Here is a 16,390-nt window from a genome sequence, read left to right as displayed (position 1 = left end):
TGTAAACTACCAACATTCTCACGAGATGTGTTCTCTAACTAGTTGTTACCTCTAATAGACCCCAGAAATAATGAGCTTCCTGCTTGTACAGTCCAAACTTATTACCTGTGTATAAGCTGATGTCATTAGGAAGCTTTGTCATGGGTTTGAATCCAATTCCCATTCCCCTACTTTTTTTGACATCTGCCTTTTACTTGCATTGCACAGATTAAAAACTGTAAGTTTTTTCAGGTCTCCTGTCATAACTGTTTCCCATAGTTGTTGCCTAAACTAGCCACTATTTCTCTCTCTGCATCTGTACCTGACTGGGGTTGTGATTACACAATTCTAGACATCAAAGATAGATTCTATTCTTCACTTAACTTTAAATTTAAAATGGCCTTGTGCCTAGCTTTGCTCAACTGGATCCATGGAAGAGATATTTTGTAAATTTTGACTATAGATGTCTGAATGCATCTGCACATTCTCTTGCAACCCTGTCCAACCACAATATATAAAGTAAGCCCCTGCTCGCTGTGTTAGATAATGACAGTCTATATTGTGGTCCAGAAGCCAGCCAGCTCAGACTTTCCAGATGGAAGCCCCAGAGATATTAAGAAGGCACAGGGAAGCCATCTTTGATGTGTCTGCTTTTTAATCCTTGTGTTCATTACATGTTCCTGTTTCTGATAGCACTGGGTTCCTATTCTCTCCTCTTCTCTCTCTCTCTCTCTCTCTCTCTCTCTCTCTCTCTCTCTCTCTCTCTCTCTCTCTCTCTCTCTCTCTCTCTCTCATCCTGAGCCCTTCTGGGCCTCTGCAGTAAGAACATAAGCTGTTAGGCTTCCCTAATGCCAGCTGAGGTCCTTGCTCCCAGAATCTGCTTAGTTACTATCTGTTCAGGTCTTTCTTGATTTAAAGGTGTTGAAGCTATGATGTCTTCCTCTGTTCTCCTTGTTCTGATTTTTAATGACCTTTTATTTCCTAACTGCAAAGTTTAGTGATGTTTTGAGAGAATGCCAGGCCAAGAGATGTACTAGACTAGACAGATGTACAGCCAGAGTTAACAAGTCTCCTCACTTCATTTTATACATGAAGAAATGGAAGACAATAGAATGTAAATAACTTGCCCACAGCTACATGATAGTGGTTAGCAGTGGAATTAAAAAAAGAGAGAGCCCTCTACAGTCCAGTGTTCCTTCCTCTACTTCATGCCACATTCATGGTTAGATCAGGCAGCTCACGTGATGGGCCAAGCCTTACCCCCACCCCCCAGTTTACATTATTATAAGTTCCTCTGTATAGCAGGTGAGAATCTACAATCATGAAGTTTGTTCTAGCCTTGACAAGTACTAACATGATCAGCTTATGTTCTGAGCACTGTAAAGTCGACAATGGAACATTTTATATTTCCTAGCTAATGTCTAACTGTATACCATCATTCATAATTGTGAATTTCGTCAGTTCTCATAGATAACCCAGAAACTGACCAGTCATTATCTATAATTTTAACTACATAGGCAAATATCTGAGCTACAAACTAAGACAAATTCTCAAGCTACAGGGATGCAGCCATGACACACAGGGAAATGACCCTCAATCTAGTTGGAAATGACTGGAACTAGGTGTCTCATAGCTTGCTGTATAATACTGCACAGCTCAGTTACAATACCTAGTTTCTGCCAATAACCATCAGTGACTGTGCAAAAAGCTTTGGTCCAGTCACTTACAGTCACAGACTACCACATTTTCTCTCAGGCTCTTTTCCAGAGACTACACTTAGCATCACCATACAACTCCAGGAAGAATCAAACCAGCGTGGGAAGATAGGCATAGGGTCTGAAGGCACCGATGGAATATCTCATACCTCTGAGTAAAAAAATTATTGCTTCTAGATAAATGATACCTATTGTCGTGTTTCTTCACATAGACCTGTATCAGTGTATTTCCTCAAGACAGTTGCATTCTGCAGAATGTAGCCGCCTGTAACACAACAGTATGAGCAATCGTGCATGGCTTATAGTATCCAAACCCTCAAGTGAAGTGAAGACACATTTGGCGCAGGGCCTTTCATCAATTTCAATCCCTTTAGCATCATTTCATGTTTATTGCTAATCAGAGACTCTCACTTCATGTGCAGGGTCCTCTCAGTTCTCATCAGTCCCTCCCAATGGTGTGTGCTCACCACATTTCACCTGGCACAGTGAAGAGGCTCGATTATCACACTGAGCAGGTCCCTTAGTGAATAATGGGAAAAATTAAGAATGCTAACATTTAATGAACCCTTGTTCTTACCATACACTTTGACAGGCACTTAATAGGCATCTCATGTCAAAGACAACTTTATGAGCAGAAATGGTTATTATCTTCCTTTTATGGCATCAGAAGCTGAGACTTTGGAAAGTTCTAGATGACTCAGTTTGCAAGTATAACAAGTAGGAGACAGACCTGATTTTTCTAAATTTAAAAGTTGTGTTCCCAATCACCATGATTACTATCAAACCAAACCAAGTGGAGAAACTTAGATTTATGTGACAGAAAATTAGGAACCCAAGATATTTTAAAATGTGTGATTTAAAAGTCCAATGGCAATGGTCTTCAGAGTTTAAGATGAAAAAAAAAAAAGAAATACTTGTCAAAGTACAGTATAATATAGCTGTGAAGAGACCAGCGTCCCAATTAAGGCCAAACAAGCATGGGGGGGGGGGGGACAACAAAGCTTCTAAGAAGTGTCTCCAAAACTATCTAATAAAATTTGGCATTATATTTTAAGTAAATTAAATTCCAAGTTGATACTCAATTCAGAAATTGACTGATTTTGACAATATTGAGACCACTTACATAAACAACATGTAAGAGAAGCCAATTGATTTGCTCTTGAGTGTGTTAAATTAGAGCTGACATAGGACTAGAGCTTATATTGGAATGTTAACATGATCCAAACAATCAACTATTTGTTTCGAAACAAATATTGGAGGTACAAGTCAGCAATCAATGCCTGAACCACTAGAGTTTTAAGACATCATTATAGGCCATGTCAGAAATAATATGTGAGGGTAATAGAAAGATTCTAGTGATGGAGACAACCATGTGTATAAATAATACAGAATGTATGAAGAAAGCATAGCAAAGATATGAGCTAGGCGCTCGGAGACTTCCAAGATGTCTTCCTCCTAGTGAAACTAGAGAGGGCTTTATGGGGGAACTGGGGAGCAGCTGATGGGGATTTCAATGATGCATCAAACATCAAAGGGTAGAGAAAGAAGGAGGGAGGTTCCCGGTAGAGTAAGCAAAGCTGACAGCTTTTAGTGCAGGCTGTTTAGAAATGCAGTTAGTCTAAGAGGCAGAAATAAAAAGTTCTGGAGTATGGAGGGGAAATCATAGTAAAATGCCAGGCAGAGGAAGTAGGTTGGAGCCAGATAATGGAAGGCCTTGAAGTCTACACAGGGAGCTCGGGCTTTGTTCTGTAGATAATTTAAGGTCTTCCAAAGTTTGATCATATATGACTCATAGGCTGATCTTTTATTTCTTTCTGTACATAAATATATGATTTTTTTATGAAGCTTTGCCTCTTATCTCTTCCCAGTCCTCTACTTTGTTTGGTAGCCTGTCCTTGGGTTAATGTTCCTAATATCCTTTGCAGTTTGCATGCTCTATTCTGGATTTCTAATTAACCCTTTATCTTTATCTAAGCCAAAGCTATTTTTTTCTCCTTCCCTGACTCATAGCTGAAAGTCTTATCAACATCAGAGATGTCAACAAAAGAATTCTTCCTCTTTGATTTTAACCCTAAAGTCTATTTCTGATATGCTACTCATTTGACCCAGATCTCGTTTGCAATAACAAAAGGAAGAGTCTGTCTGAATGCTTTCCCCTCCGTTTTCCTTTGGAGATGTCTCCTATTATACCATCTTTGGGTGTTTTCCTTCAAAGCGTTCAGGTTCACAAGAAATGGATCTGAAGAAGTGAAAATGTGTCTCTAGGGAGAGCCTTCCTGCTTCAGACCTGAAAAGTGCCTGAAGAGCCTGCTCCAGTCTTTTTCAGTCCAGTCCATCAAATGAGACAGACAGACAGACAGACAGACAGAGACAGAGAGACAGAGACAGAGTGACACAGAGACACAGAGACAGAGACAGAGAGACAGAGAGAGAATTCAAGGAGTCAGATCCCTGATGTTTGCCCCCAAAGTGGCAACAGAAATATTTTGCCAAAACTAGTCAAATTTAATTATAATCTTAGGAATTTTACATTAGTTGTTAGCTAAAATACCTTTTGGTGACATGAACCCATCCTCAATGTCCCATCCTCAATAAAATAAAGAAAATGGGCCTTCTGTCCTTCCTGTGTGACTGTCATCTGAATTATTTTTCCCTCTAACCCTTAGAGATTAAACGTCATATCTGATCTTTTTTACATGATTTAAAAGCTCAACTATTTAATATTTTATATCTTGCTCTTTTAAACATCACATTATCCCCCAACAGCCCTCCCCACACAGCTCCCCATCCCCACCTTTCCTTGATCACACATTCCTCTTCAGCTTCTCAGAACACATTCATAAAACATGAACAGGAATTAGGAGCAATGCAACAGGGAGTGGGGACCAAGGAAGGGAGGACACTCGTTCCCGTAGTTACTTGATGCCCCAAAGTTTAAGAGAAATAGAAAATCAAAATCTCCAAAGATTTTGCATATATCTAAAATTTAAAATAAGAAATGTTTTTAGAACATCATCTAGGCCCAAGCAGTCATGGAGGAACCCCAGTCTACATGCCTACTGAGCATTCAGTCAGGACCTGACTGCAGAGAGCAGTCCAGAATCCACACCACATGCTAGCATTATCTTTTTTTTACTGTCTTTTTACTGTCTCCTGGCCTTGGTGACATAAGGAAAGGAAAGGATGCCTTCAGCAGGTAGGCTCTTTGAGTTTGGGTCACCTTTTCTCAGAACCCTCCACCAGAGAGCCACCTGCCCACTCCTCTCTCCCTGTCAACAGATTATATACTGCCTTGATGAAAGCAAATGGGAGCTAAGAAAGCCATCAGGGGAACAAAAGCCAACAGTTCCAGATACTTGAAACAGTTCCCTGCCTGTGTCTCCTTAAGTCCCAGGGAAATCACATCCTTAGGAAAACAAGCAACAATAGAGAAAGAAAGTCCTACAACAGAACATTGACTCATACCATGTCAACCACCATTTGCTCCTGGAAGTAAAGCAAAGTAGACAGCTTCCTAAACTGAATTATCTTTCTTATCCTGTGTCGTCTGCCCTCTGAGTCCCTTACCCAGGACAGCACATGTCCATAGCATCAGAACACTCTGTGCAAAAAGAAAGGCTGTGTGTACCAGTATGTGACAACCCTAGTCCTGTTCTGTCTATCCTTATATGCTGATATAATGAAAATATGCAAAACTGTGTGTGACACTATGCAGTCACCAAGCCAATCAAGTTTACCAGAATGAAAAATAAGGACAGACCACTAGAAGCTACAGACATATTATTTTTGGTTTGGGTATCTTATGACAAACAGACCATATGGATTAAATTCACCTTTAAAGGCCCATGAGCCCTGTTCACCTATCTAGCTGGATGCACAGAATTGGAGATCTCCAAACCCTCCAGGATATGACTCAGAGAATACCATGTGTTCTCTGTCAAGTTATCCCTGAGCTTACCTTCTCCAGTGGTGTGATTATTGGAGCCTTTCTCCTCATTGGGATTCCTTCTCTTTGTGTTTCAACCATCTCTAGACTTTGGTGGTTCTTACCTATCTTGGTTGGCTTCTACATTTGATGTGCTTTGGAGACCATTCTACTTATTCAATTATCCCCTGCAGCTCCAGCTTACCCCATTTACTAAATCAGAGCCTCTGCCCTCCTCTAGCCTCCTCTCTTGACTAATTATGGCCAATATGGATGTCCTAAAACAGTGTCATTCAGGCTGTGAAAGTTGTCACTTGGCAGGCTCAACTTCCAGTGAGACTGTGATGAAAAAGTTGCATTTGCCTTCCTGATTTAGGCTTTGCTACCTATGCTACATATGCAAAGGCAAATGGCCTATTGCATATATCATTGCTTTCTTGAGAACTCATTCTCATGCTTTTTTTTCTTATTTTAGATGGGAGGCTTCTCTTGTAAACACCTTTCTTAAATCAGGCATCAACACACCACCTTTCCCCTTCTGTTTTGAGAGGAAGGTATCATTGCCTTATTAAAATATTGAAATGGCATTTTGATAGTTTGAGGTTACCATTCCCAACAGAAAATGCAAAGCCTCTACAACAGCAGGTACTAGTAACTACTTCTAACACTAGAGAATATCCAGATGTCCTGTGGCATTACTTTTAATCTTTTACTGAGCTGTGGGACTGGCCTTGTTGGACTCAAATCCTAAGGGTGACACTATTCTTCTGCCCAATTCAGTCTTTCAGCTAGTATTCATTCCATCTCAAGATGGATGGCAACACACATCTTCCAGACAAGTTGCCATGACAACTGAAGAAAAGAATGTGTGCACATGGAGCATTTAGCTTGAAGATTAACAGTCTCGCTATCCTCACAGTCTCCCTTAGCCTTAAGACTTGGGACTTATCTCTGTCTTCATGTGGATGTATGTAGAGCCCATCAGTTCTGGGTGGTGTTTTGCAGCTATGGATATTTCCCATTGCACAATCTTCCCCCACAATTGTTCTCCTCTGTCTTTAAAACCAAAACATCTGAGCCTGGGCCACAGCACTCGGTCTCCAGGAAGTGCAAGAGGACTGGTGTGCACCCAGAGGCAAACTGGGAGGACACAGCCAGCGTGCTCCAGTGGGTCGGCCCCAAAGAACTTAGGTTCCAGTCCTGAGGCCTCTGGCGGAAGCCTTCAGACCTACGCTTCAGGATCCAGAACAGCCTGGGCTACAACACCACATCTCCAGGCCCTGCAAGAGGCCAGAGAGGCACCTGGGAGGACAGCTGGGAGGAGTCAGTGTGCTCTGGTGAGTCCAGCAGACCCTGGGCTGGAGCCTTCAGGTGTCTGCTTCGGGATCTGAACAGCCTAGGCCACAGCACCCTGTCTCCAGGCAGCACAGGAGGTCAGCAGTGCACCAGAGGCCACCTGGGAAGAGGCACCTTGCACTGGTGAGTCCAGCATTGACAACAAGACCAACTAACACCAGTGAGAACTAGATGGCAAAAGGCAAATGCAGGAACGTCACTAACAGAAATCAAGGCAATATGGCAGCATCTGAACCCAATTCTCCTTTAACAGCCCGTCCTGGATACCCCATCACACCAGAAAAACAAGATTTGGATTTAAAATCACTGATCATGATGCTGGTACAGGAACACATGAAGGACATACTTAAAGAAATTCAGGAGAAAATGGATCAAAAGTTAGAAGCCCTTACAAGGGAAACACAAAAATCATTGAAAGAAATTCAGGAGAATACAAAAGCCAATAAGGAGGAAACGCAAAAATCACTTAAAGAAATACAGGAGAACTTTGGTCAACAGGCTGAGGTCATGAAAGAGGAAACACAAAAATCTCTTAAAGAATTACAGGAAAACACAAACAAGAAAGTAAAGGAGCTAAGCAAAACCATCCAGGATCTAAAATCAGAAGTAGAAACAACTAAGAAAACTCAAAGGGAGACAACTTTGGAGACAGAAAACCTTGGGAAGAAATCAGGAGACATAGATGCAAATATCAACAACAGAATACAAGAGACAGAAGAAAGAATCTCAGATGCTGAAGATACCATAGAAACCATGGACTCAACAGTTAAAGAAAATGCAAAATGCAAAAATCTTGTAACCAAAAACATCCAGGAAATCCAGAACACAATGAGAAGACCAAACCTAAGGATTATAGGCATAGATGAGAGTGAAGATTTACTTAAAGGGCCAGCAAATATCTTCAATGAAAGTCTGGGGGAATCAGTATCCCTGACCTCAAGCAATACTACAGAGCAATAGTGTTAAAAACTGCATGGTATTGGTACAGTGACAGGCAGGAGGATCAATGGAACAGGTCTGAAGATCCAGAAATAAACCCACACACCTATGGCCACTTGATCCTCGACAAAGAGGCTGAAAACATCCAATGGAAAAAAGATAGCCTTTTCAACAAATGGTGCTGGTTCAACTGGAGGTCAGCATGCAGAAGAATGCGAATTGATCCATCCTTGTCTCCTTGTACTAAGCTCAAATCCAAATGGATCAAGGACCTCCACATAAAGCCAGACACTCTGAAGCTAATAGAAAAGAAACTGGGGAAGACCCTTGAGGACATCGGTACAGGGTTTCTGAACAGAACACCAATAGCGTATGCTCTAAGAGCAAGAATTGACAAATGGGACCTCATAAAATTACAAAGATTCTGTACGGCAAAGGACACCATCAAGAGGACAAATCGGCAACCAACAAATTGGGAAAAGATCTTCACCAATCCTACATCAGATAGAGGGCTAATATCGAATATATATACAGAACTCAAGAAGTTAGACTCCAGAAAACCAAACAACACTATTAAAAAATGGGGTACAGAGTTAAACAAAGAATTCTCACCTGAAGAACTTTGGATGGAGGAGAAGCATCTTAAAAAATGCTCAACTTCATTAGTCATTAGGGAAATGCAAATCAAAACAACCCTGAGATTTCACCTTACACCAGTCAGAATGGCTAAGATTAAAAATTCAGGAGACAGCAGGTGTTGGAGAGGGTGTGGAGAAAGAGGAACACTCCTCCACTGCTGGTGGGGTTGCAAATTGGTACAACCACTCTGGAAAGCAGTCTGGCGGTTCCTCCGAAAACTGGGCACCTCACTTCCAGAAGATCCTGCTATACCACTCCTGGGCATATACCCAGAGGATTCCCCACCATGTAATAAGGATACATGCTCTACTATGTTCATAGCAGCCCTATTTATAATTGCCAGATGCTGGAAAGAACCCAGGTATCCCTCAACAGAAGAGTGGATACAAAAAATGTGGTATATCTACACAATGGAGTACTATTTAGCCATTAGAAACAATGAATTCATGAAATTCTTAGACAAATGAATGGAGCTAGAGAACATCATACTAAGTGAGGTAACCCAGACTCAAAAGGTGAATCATGGTATGCACTCACTAATAAGTGGATATTAACCTAGAAAACTGGAATACCCAAAACATAATACACACATCAAATGAGGTACAAGAAGAAAGGAGGAGTGGCCCCTTGTTCTGGAAAGACTCAGTGAATCAGTATTCGGCAAAACCAGAATGGGGAAGTGGGAAGGGGTGGGTGGGAGGACAGGGGGAGAGAAGGGGGCTTACGGGACTTTTGGGGAGTGGGGGGCTAGAAAAGGGGAAATCATTTGAAATGTAAATAAAAAATATATCAAATAAAAAAAGAAAAAAATTATGGAAGAAAACTTCCCTAACCTAAAGAGAGAGATGCCCATGAATATACAAGAAGTCTACAGAACTCCAAACAGACTGGACCAGAACAGAAATACCTCCAGTCACATAATAATCAAAACCCCAAATGTACTAAACAAAGAAAGAATATTAAAGGCAGTAAGAGAAAAAGGCCAAGTAACATATAAAGGAAGACCTATCAGAATCACTCCAGACTTCTCACCTGAGACTATGAAAGCTAGAAGATCCTGGGCAGATCTCATGCAGACTCTAAGAGAACACAAATGCCAGCCAAAACTACTATATCCAGCAAAACTCTCAATCACCGTAGATGGAGAAACTAAGATATTCCATGACAAAACCAAGTTTACCCAATATCTATCCACAAACCCAGCCCTACAAAGGATAATAGGAGGAAAACACCAATACAAGGAGGGAAACTTCAACCTGGAAAAAGCAAGATAGTAACCTTCTTTCATCAAACCCAAAAGAAGATAACCAATCAAATTTAAAATATAACATCAAAAATAACAGGAAGTAATAATTACTATTCCTTAATATATTATTCTTAATATCAATGGGCTTAATGTCCCAATAAAAAGACATAGACTAACCGACTGGATACATAAACAGGACTCTACATTTTGCTGCATACAGGAAACACACCTCAGGGTCAAAGACAAACACTACCTTAGAGTAAAAGGCTGGAAGACAATTTTAGAAGCAAATGGCCTCAGGAAACAAGCTGGAGTAGCCATTGCAATATCAGATAAAATTGACTTTCAACCCAAAGTCATCAAAAGAGACTCTGAGGAACACTTCTTGCTGGTCAAAGGAAAAATATAACAAGAAAAACTCTTAATCCTGAACATCTATGCTCCAAATGCAAGGGCACCCTCATTCATAAAAGAAACTTTACTAAAGCTCAAAGCACACATTGCAACTAACACAATAATTGTGAGTGACTTCAACACTGCACTTTCCTCAATGGACTGATCAAGAAAACAGAAACTAAACAGGGACACAATGAAACTAATTGAAGCTTTGGACCAATTAGATTTAACAGATATATAGAACATTCTATCCTAAAGCAAAAGAATATACCTTTTTCTCAGCACCTCATGGTACCTTCTCCAAAATCGACCATATAATTGGTCACAAGACAGACCTCAACAAATATAAGAAGATTGAACTAATCCCATGCCTCCTATCAGATCACTATGGAGTAAAAGTGGTCTTCAATAGCAACAAAAACAGCAGAAAACTCACATACACATGGAAACTGAACAATATTCTACTCAATGATACCTTGGTCAAGGAAAAAATAAAGAAAGAAATTAAAGACCTTTTAGAACTTAATGAAAATGAAGACACAACATACCCAAATATATGGGACACAATGAAAGCAGTGCTAAGAGGAAAACTCATAGCCCTGAGTGCCTCCAAAAAGAAAACGGAGAGAGCATACACTAACAGCTTAATGACACACCTGAAAGCCCTGGAACAAAAAGAAGCTATTTCACCCAGGAGGAGTAGAAGGCAGGAAATCATCAAGCTCAGGGCCGAAATCAATCAAGTAGAAACAAAGAGAATCATACAAAGAATCAACAAAACCAGGAACTGGTTCTTTGAAAAACTCAACAAGATAGATAAACCCTTAGTCAGAATAACCAAAGGGCACAGAGACAGTATACAGATTAACAAACTTAGAAATGAAAAGGGAGATATAACAACAGAAACTGGGGAAAATCATTCAAAAAATCATTAGATCCTACTACAAAAGCCTATACTCAACATAACTGGAGAATCTGGAGAAAATGGACAGTTTCCTAGACAGATATCTGACACCAGAACTAAATCAGGATCAAATAGATCATCTAAACAGTCCCATAATACCTGAAGAAATAAAAAGGGTCATAGAAAGTCTCCCAAACAAAAAAAAGCACATGACCAGATGGATTCAGTGCAGAATTCTATCAGACCTTCATAGAAGACCTAACACCAATACTCTTCAAACGATCATCCACCATGATCAAGTAGGCTTCATCCCAGGGATGCAGGGATGGTTCAATATAAGGAAATCCATCAATGCAATCCACTACATAAACAAACTCAAAGAAAAAAACCTTATGATCATCTCATTAAATGCAGAAAAAGCATTTGACAAAATTTAGCATCCTTTCATGCTAAAAGTCTTGGAAAGAACAGGAATTCAAGGCCCATAGCTAAACATCGTTAAAGCAATATACAGCAAACCGGTAGCCAACATCAAACTAAACGGAGAGAAACTTGAAGCAATCCCACTAAAATCAGGGACTAGACAAGGCTGTCCTCTCTCTCCATATCTTTTCAATATAGTACTTGAAGTTCTAGCTAGAGCAATTAGACAAAATAAAGAGGTCAAGAGGATACAAATTGGAAAGGAAGAAGTCAAATTATCACTATTTGCAGATGACATGATAGTCTACTTAAGTGACCCAAAAACCTCTACCAGAGAACTCCTACAGCTGATAAACAACTTCAGCAAAGTGGCTGGTTATAAAATCAACTCAAGCTAATCAGTTGCCTTCCTATACTTAAAGGATAAGCAGGCTGAGAAAGAAGTTAGGGAAATGACATCTTCACAATAGCCACAAACAATATAAAATATCTTGGTGTGACTCTGACCAAACAAGTGAAAGATCTATACGACAAGAACTTCAGGTCTCTGAAGAAGGAAACCGAAGAAGACCTCAGAAAACGGAAAAATCTGCCATGCTCGTGGATTGGCAGGATTAATATAGTTAAAATGGCCATCTTGCCAAAAGCGATCTACAGATTCAATGCAATCCCCATCAAAATCCCAACTCAGTTCTTCACAGAGTTAGAAAAAGCAATTCTCAAATTCATCTGGAATAACAAAAAACCCAGGATACCTAAAAACTATTCTCAACAACAAAAGAAATTCTGGGGGAATCAGTATCCCTGACTTCAAGCAATACTACAGAACAATAGTGTTAAAAACTGCATGGTATTGGCACAGTGACAGACAAGTGGACCAATGGAATAGAATTGAAGATCCAGAAATGAATTCACACACCTATGGTCACTTGATCTTTGACAAAGGAGCCAAAAATATCCAGTGGAAAAAAGATAGCCTTTTCTTTTTTTTTTTTTTTTTTTTTTTTTTTTTTTTTTTTTTTTTTTGGTACATTTCTCTTTATGGAGTCACAACAAATGTAGTTCAACAATGCAATGTAAGGTAAACCAATACATGTGTGTTGTTAGCAAAGAGTCCTTCATCACACATCCTTTCACATGCCTGCTTTAGCAAAACATTCTCTCACCTATGTCTGCCTTGGGAAAACTCTCCTTCACATATTTGTCCCAGCAAAATACCATCAAACCCAACTGGTTTTCCAAAGAACCCATCAGTTTCCATACCATTCTTCCTCCCGTTGTTTCTACTGGTGGAGTGATTATTACATTCTGTCTCTGTAAGCACTTGCTCATCTTCCCTTTCTATCTCCTATTTTAATTGCAGAAGAATAGAAACAAGAATAGACTAGAGTAGGTTTCTACACCAACATACCTCAGCATGTCTACAATAACGCCTTTTGTGTAACAAGTAGTCATAACTAGTTTGGCTTGATTGGTGGCACAGTACATAGACTGATGGTACAGTACATAGACTGATGGTACAGCACAGGTCAATCAGCACAAATGATATTATGGGCTTGGGTAAATTGCAGACTCATTTTACAAGTTATGAACAAGATAATCACACAATGCCTTGTTCCCATGGGGGTTGCTAGGGTTAGAGAGGATAGTGTGGACAATTCTAAGGATGATGTTACTTGAATGCATGGCCTTTCGAGGTCATATGGGTGCAAAGTGAGCCTTTCATGTGTGTCTAGAATAGACAATAAGAGCAGAATGCAAAAACATGATGCACAGACTCTTGCATTAGCTCTGTGGTCAAAGATAGCCTTTTCAACAAATGGTGCTAGTTCGATTGGAGGTCAGTATGCAGAAGAATGCGAATTGATCCGTTCTTATCTCCATGTACAAGACTTCACTCCAAGTGGATCAAGGACCTCCATGTAAAACCAGACACACTGAAAGTAATAGAAAAGAAACTGGGGAAGACCCTTGAGGACATGGGCACAGGGGAAAGTTCCTGAACAGAACACCAATAGCTTATGCTCTAAGATCAAGAATTGACAACTGGGACCTTATAAAATTACAAAATTTCTGTAAGGCAAAGGACACTGTTAAAAGGACAAAACGGCAACCATCAAATTGGGAAAGGATATTCACCAACCCTACATCTGATAGAGGGCTAATATCCAATATATACAAAGAACTCAAGAAGTTAGACCCCAGGGAACCAAATAACCCTATTAAAAAAATGGGGTACAGATCTAAACAAAGAATTTTCACCTGAAGAAATTCAGATGGCTGAGAGGCACCTTAAGAAGTGCTCAACATCATTAGTCATTAGGGAAATGCAAATCAAAAGAACCCTGAGATTTCACCTTACACCAGTCAGAATGGCTAAGGTTAAAAACTCAGGAGACAGCAGGTGTTGGCAAGGACTTGGAGAAAGAGGAACACTCCTCCACTGCTGGTGGGGCTGTAAGATGGTACAACCACTTTAGAAATCAGTCTGGCGGTTCCTCAGAAAACTGGACATGACACTTCCGGAGGACCCTGCTATACCTCTCCTGGGCATATACCCAAAGGATTCCCCGGCATGCAATAAAGACACATGTTCCATTATGTTCATAGCAGCCTTATTTATAATAGCCAGAAGCTGAAAAGAACCCAGATATCCCTCAAAGGAGGAATGGATGCGGAAAATGTGGTATATTTACACAATGGAATACTACTCAGCAATTAGAAACAAGGAATTCATAAAATTTTTAGGCAAATGGTTTGATCTGGAAAATATCATCCTAAGTGAGGTGACCCAATCACAAAATAATACACATGGAATGCAATCTCTGATAAGTGGATATTAATTAGCCCAGAAGCTCTGAATACCCAAGGCACAAATCGCATAACAAATGACTCCCAGGAAGAAGTATGGAGGGGGTCCTGATCCTGGAAAGAATTGATCTAGCATTGGAGGGGAATATAAGGACAGAGAAAAAGGAGGGAGGTGATTGGAGAATGGATGGAGAGAAGAAGGTTTATGGGACATATGGGGAGGGGGGATCTGGGAAAGGGGAAATCATTTGGAATGTAAACAAAGAATATAGAAAATAAAAATATTTTAAAAAAATAAAATAAACCAAAACATCTTCAAAGGTTCTGCACAAGCAAATCTATTCTCCCTCTTTATGACCTTATTTACAGGTCAAATGCTACTCAATGACATGCTTTTAAATTAAGAAATAGCACCATAAACCCCATGCTTGGCCCTTTTAAACCACAAGGAAGTCCCACTGCCCATCAGAGTGAGAAATGGTACTGTTCATAGAAGGTAGGCTAGTTCCGGGATGAGGCCTAAGAGCTACAGTTGCCTGTGCTATGAAACCCATGCTTATGTCACCCTTCCAAGAACAACTACTCTGCTCCCACCTGGCCATGCCAGTGTCAGTAGAAAAAGAAACTGGGCTCCATTTGGTAAAAAGGTTTGTTGTATTTAAATGATTTTCATTTGACCTTTCTTAAACAAAGATCTATATATTAAAGCAAATAATCACTATATCACTATAAACTTTAATTATAATTGAAGTTTATAGTTTATCATCTAAAAATAATTGTCAAGGTCACATATTAAAGGATTCTCCAGAATGAGTGCTTATAGTTCAAATGATGTCATGATAAATGCATTTGGTCAACATGAAATGTAAGCTTGAGAGAGTGTTTAGCCATGAATAATGAGATTTTTAACTTGTAAAAGTGGGTCAGCCACATAAGTCAATTAATGAACAGATGAGAATGTAATAAAAATTTGCACTAGTTTCTTTTCCCTGTTTCTGTTAGATCCCTCATACATCTTTACCAAGAGCAAGTATGTGGAGGGAAACTGTCCTGGCTATTAACACACATATAAAACTGACCAAGGAAAGAGTACAGGGCAAAAAGAAAGGATGGAGTGAGGGCCAGGGAAGAAGGCAGATGACCTCAATATTTTAAGTTGGTGGTGGCCAACAGGGACTTCATTAAAACTCCAGGCCCCAGTAGTCCAGTTAAAGAGGTGAGTCTACACAGGAGATAATCATTAGATATGGCCTCCTAGGGCTCCCCAGCAGAGCTCATGCAACACAGGGAACACAACATGACGTCCAGAGTCTCGCATGTTTCTTCCTGCTTATTAAAGCCCAGCACAACCTCCTGTGAGCCCTGTAGAATGACCTAGTTCCAAACAGTTCTCATGCCTGTGCCATTGTCTTAATTTGCCACTGGCAGCCGCCTGTCCTGTGTGTGAGATACCCCAGATGTCCCACTCCTTGGGCCTTTCCTTCCTCTCGCCCTAACCACGGGTTCACTCCACCTCTGCGTCTCCTCGTCCCTTGTCTATAGCTATCTGCCATGTAGCACTCCTGTGTATCTGAGAGCGACAGTCCAAATCTTTGACAACTGGACAGCAATAGCAGGATGCTGTCAGAGCACAAGCTACCACTCCATGAGAGTGTGGAGTGGTCACCTCTCAGCCTGAGGGAAGGTGTAAATCTATCAAAGTATTGGCAATGCCAAGTGCATTGGAGAAGCCTAATCAATATTTATTGATAGAATAAATTGTCTTAGGTCACTCTGCAAAGGGAATTGCTTTCTGTTTACAATGGTATTGTTTTCCCATTGACACAGCTAGCTCTCCTTAAATATAATGGCCATACCTGCTCATCGTCTGGGTTTGTATACCACACGAAGTTAAAATGCAGTGTATATAGTTATATATAGTTATATAATATATATTTATAATTAAAATCATATCTATGTACATATACATAGATATCAGATATATGATTTTAATTATAAAGGTCCTTATAGGTTTAGGCAATCAAAAATCTATACATTCTAGTTAACTATAAACCTAG

The sequence above is a fragment of the Apodemus sylvaticus genome, chromosome 16 (genome assembly GCF_947179515.1).
Source record: "Apodemus sylvaticus chromosome 16, mApoSyl1.1, whole genome shotgun sequence".
NCBI classification, from domain to species: domain Eukaryota; kingdom Metazoa; phylum Chordata; class Mammalia; order Rodentia; family Muridae; genus Apodemus; species Apodemus sylvaticus.
This window is presented reverse-complemented; position numbering follows the sequence as displayed.